At 43.5% G+C, this 4,631-nt stretch overlaps 1 long non-coding RNA gene across 1 annotated transcript; it reads right to left on the bottom strand.

The window, feature by feature from the left end:
* Positions 1 to 454: 454 nt before the first annotated feature.
* On the bottom strand, positions 455 to 1,481 carry LOC124687627. The gene is made up of 3 exons (XR_006998262.1): positions 1,398 to 1,481; positions 1,175 to 1,284; positions 455 to 541 (listed from the first exon to the last, which is right to left on the bottom strand). It is a non-coding gene; the product is annotated as an uncharacterized LOC124687627 (long non-coding RNA).
* Positions 1,482 to 4,631: the final 3,150 nt, after the last annotated feature.

Raw genomic sequence — 4,631 nt, 5'->3', positions numbered from 1 at the left:
GAAACAAGTACTATGCACACTACCAGATTGTTTCATGTGAATAGCAAAGACCATGACGCAATATATACAGCCAGTAAAACTAGCATAGTGATTAAAAAATGCTCATTTTGAGATTGGTCTCACAGCTTGAACTAGAACGAGTTGATTATTCACCACATTGGGAACAAACAAAAGCATCCCAAAGAGAAACAAAGCGAGAAAAGACTTGTACAGACCCGAACTTTAAGACAGCTTTCTTCTTGAAACAATAACAGATCAAGACTCTATACGGACTGACATTACTAACAAGCAGAAATAAGGATCTAGTCAAGACCAAATTCTACGGGTTAATATGGTAGATGCACCAAACAAATAATTTCATGCACCTTAAAAATGTCTCAGACATTCAAATCGTCTTTCAGAAGCTAGAGGAAGCTTACCATTGTTCAGCTGATGCTTATAAGCAAAGAAGAACTGATACATGTCTCCTAGGTAGTCCAGCTTAAGTACTACAGCTAATGGTTCCATCTTGTCTGTCATTTAGTCGGTCTCCTTCCTTGCCCTAGAAGAAAAACAATTCAGGGTTAGTACAACACACCCTGTTCTTATATATCTTATAACAATAATTAGCACAGAGGTCAAAAGAACTAAACAAGATCTGCTCTAAATCACACAAACCACATAAACTAGCTTTGCTTCGCTGAGCAACACCACTAAATTTGAACAGGCAACATTACCAAATTTTTACTAGTCCCAGACTAAAGTAATTTAATGGCTGCGCTGTCATTGAATCTTAGTTTGGAAAAAAAGGAGAATTTCAGCCCTTAAAATGGATGCACCGGAGAATCTAAAAGATAAGAATCTCTTCTTGTTAACAGAAAATTGCACATCAAAATCACATAAACACTACCATAACTGGTGTGTTAATGTACAACACAAATAAGCTGGATTAAGTTACTGAGTTGTATATATCCAGCACCATGCACAACACATATACATATTGGGAATTGGCAAAAACATCTAGGAAATGATATACAAGCAATTGGCAACTGAAAAATCTTTCAATGGTGCAAAGGGGAAAGAACAAGCAGCAAAACAAAATCACCAGCAGCACAAAACAGTACCAGAAAACCTCCACATATAATTAATTCAAAGACTTCATAGCCAGATGCTGGACATCGACTCAAGGAATCACCTGAAAGAATTGTAGCCAAAACCGAGATAGCACCACCACCGCGGTTGCGGCGTGGTGAACTCTCCGCCACGGCCTTGGCAGCAGCAGTCACACAGCATACTTTTATGCACCTCACATATTAGAAAATGCATATTAGAAAAGAAACGAGTGCAATTAAGCTGGTATGGAAAAATACACACATTATCAATGAGATGAGCAGATGAAAAGCGTTTGGTGTCCATACCTCTGGCGCCTAGATCTCCTCATACTTGCACGTGACGGGCATCGCTGCGACCCTTGCGAGTTGCAGCTGCCATAAAAAGACCTGCCGATTGTGTATATTCTGGGTAAGATTTTTTATCTAAAAAAGAATAATAAAGCACTACAAATATAATCTAGACTAGAGCGCAATAACACTACTGCCTTTCCCAGCTAGCAGTAGCTGTTCTCTAATATCCTAGTGCCCATGGTGGCCATTGCAGACATGGTAACAACTAGCAGATAAATGCAGATCCTGAAGTGAACAAATAAAGAGAACTTACAATCGTGGGGCAAGAATACTACTGCTGTCGAAGAATTCTGAACAAATTAATTACTTAATAAAGCTCTACACTTTCCCAATTGGAATGAAATAGCAATCAGAAAAGTTGATCTCAAGTATTGATTCGGTGAGATTCATATAAACATGTAGCATTTCGAACTTGTTCTATTATTATAGAATCAATCAAGAGCAATTGGGCAGCAATTGCATCTTGACAGCTCGGACAAGCTAATTCTGCACAACAAGAGTCAATGTTTTATAGCAAGCCTAAACTAAATCGTATGGTGTGATCTAGCTCACACGGAAATAGACACCTAGAAATCTTATGGTTAGCACACACAGGAGGTTAAATTCTGAATACGAATGTCAGCCTTGGCAGATCCACAGCGCACCGAACCAGGAACCAGAAGTGAAGAAACAGGGATCCTTACCTGCAGGGCAAGCTGGCCGGTGGACGCGAGCTCGTCGCGGACGAGGTCGCCGGCGGCGATGTGGAGGTGGCCGGCGAGCAGCAGCACACCGTAGTCCCCTGGCCGCCATCTCTTCTAGCTGGTCGGCTCTGCCGTGTTTCGTTGCCGGCGGAGGGAACGAGGATGGCTTGTGTGGGCGACGGATCTCCGCGGCACGCATCGTCGCCGGCGCGTCGTCCTGGTTCCCGGCGCACCCTCACCCGCGCTCAGCAGCCGCCGCGGCCACGCGCGCGACGCCGGCAAGGCGAGATCGACGGAGCCGCTCGCGTGGATGCACGCAGGCGTGCGCGCTCCGGCGAGCAAGCCCGGCCGCGCCGGCGTGGTCGCCGCCTCTCTCATCGCAGGAGAGGAAAGAAGGGGGAGAAATTCGGTTCGGCTTGTTTTATTCCGGGGGATGAGCTTCGACCGTCGATCTGCATTGGACGGCTAATAACACGCAGAGCGCAAAACGGGCTGCTCGGCTATTGGGCTAGTTGGGCTGCTGGGCCAGTTGGACTCTGCTGGCGCGTGAGTAGATACGAATTTCGACAGAGTTTTCGCTGCTGGACTTCTCCCGCGCGAGTAGACGCACATGAATGAATAAGCACGTAGGGAGATAACTACCTGTATACGAGCTCGGCGCCGCCGATGGCGAGGTCCCTTTGACGACCTGAAATATTTCTTATCGGCGTGATGAAGAACTTCTCTCAAACATTTCTTATCGGCGTGATCATAAACAATACACGACTTGAAGACTAGAAGATGGACTTGACGGTCACATAGATGCACCCAATGAGGTTTAGGGATGTGATCTAGGGTTTATGGCTATGGAACTCTACAACGCCAACTTGGTGTAGAAGGGTTCAACGCCATCTTCTGTAGGAATGGCTTCTATATATATAGTTGTCGACATTATCATGTTCTATGTATTAATATCCTCCACTCAGTCGCAAGGGGTCTGATCTGTCAACCTCGACCACGACGTCCGGCAAAGTAGAGATCGACGGATCAACAAGATCCAAAAAGTAGAAGTATGAGAAACCCTAACTCCAAGGGAGGTTTCCATTGCCTTGAGGACCGCCTCAACCGGAGATCATATTCGCAAGTTACGGCTCGCTGAAAAAGAAATTCATGGAGAAATCTCCAAGCACCTAAAATTCATAGCACGCCGCCACTACGATGGGACGACACATGAAATGATAGGTAATATATATCTGTCATTTCATGCATAAATGAAAACAGGTGAATCCCAAAACAACTCCCTCTAGCCTCCGAGAATAGGCGGGAAACGTCGAAAGACCTTTCCATAATAGTGTGCCTACGGTCACTTGTTGCAATATTTTTTTCTCTTACTAGGTATACAGACTTAATTAGTGTCTAAGCTAGGGCTTAGGGTGTAAGTTTAGGGTTTAGGTCGGGATTATGGTTAAGATGTAGGAGTCTAGGATACTGATCTACACATATGGTCTAGGTCTCCATGCCAAACTAATTTGTGTATTTCCCTATTTACGACAACCTTGTATACCCAAGTTCTTACCACACGGTGGGCGGGTACTTCAATTTAGTTGTATTCACATGAATACCCAACTACACACCCAAATATTTTTTTTAAATACACGCATGTCTTTTTTTACACATAAAAGGATCATGTAGCTCACTTTCTTATTTTACAAAATAATCTTTTTTGCATGTCTTTTTGTTATTGAAAATTCAAATATTATTTCTTTACTTTTATTTTCGTAAATACGTATGTTTCTTAAGCATAAGTATCCTTCATTGTGTGGGTTTCTCAAGCACATATAATATATGTCCTTCATTGACTATAATTTTAAATACTCATACTCAAAATTGTGGGCTTGCCCTTACTACTTGCTAAGGAGTTTGGGTTTCGATGGTTTTTAGCACGATTTCATGAGTGTTGCCCCTATTCTACGACCACCGGGACGGAAACACCCTAGCTTTTCAGCGCGCATAATTTGGCGGGCAATAGGATGGGACGACATATGAAATGATAGGTAATACTCCCTCCGGTCTCTTTTAGTTGACTCGGATTTAGTACAACTTTGTACTAAATTCGAGTCAATTAAAAGGACGGGAGGGAGTATCTATTTATCATTTCATGCATAAGTGAAAACAAGTGAATCCAAAACAACTCCCTCTAGCCCCCGAGAATAGGCGGAAAACGTCCAAAGACCTTTACATAATAGTGTGCCTACGGTCACTTGTTACAAGATTTTTTTTCTGTTACTAGTGTGTAAGCTAGGGTTTAGGGTGTAAGTTTAGGGTTTAGGTCGGGATTAGGAACCTAGGATACTGATCTACAACTATGGTCTACACTACAAGAAAAGTTCTGATAGACAACGTCTCAAAATCGTCCGCTAAGGGGTATTTTTCGTCGCCTATGGGCCTAACCCGACGATATGGGTTCCGTTGTGGAAACTGCGTCAGGCAAAGTCCAACGACGATTTTTTCGGTCCGTCGCGCTTGG

Source organism: Lolium rigidum, chromosome 2 (genome assembly GCF_022539505.1).
Source record: "Lolium rigidum isolate FL_2022 chromosome 2, APGP_CSIRO_Lrig_0.1, whole genome shotgun sequence".
NCBI classification, from domain to species: domain Eukaryota; kingdom Viridiplantae; phylum Streptophyta; class Magnoliopsida; order Poales; family Poaceae; genus Lolium; species Lolium rigidum.
Note: the sequence above shows the minus strand (reverse complement) of the source record. Positions and strands in the feature narration are given on the sequence as shown.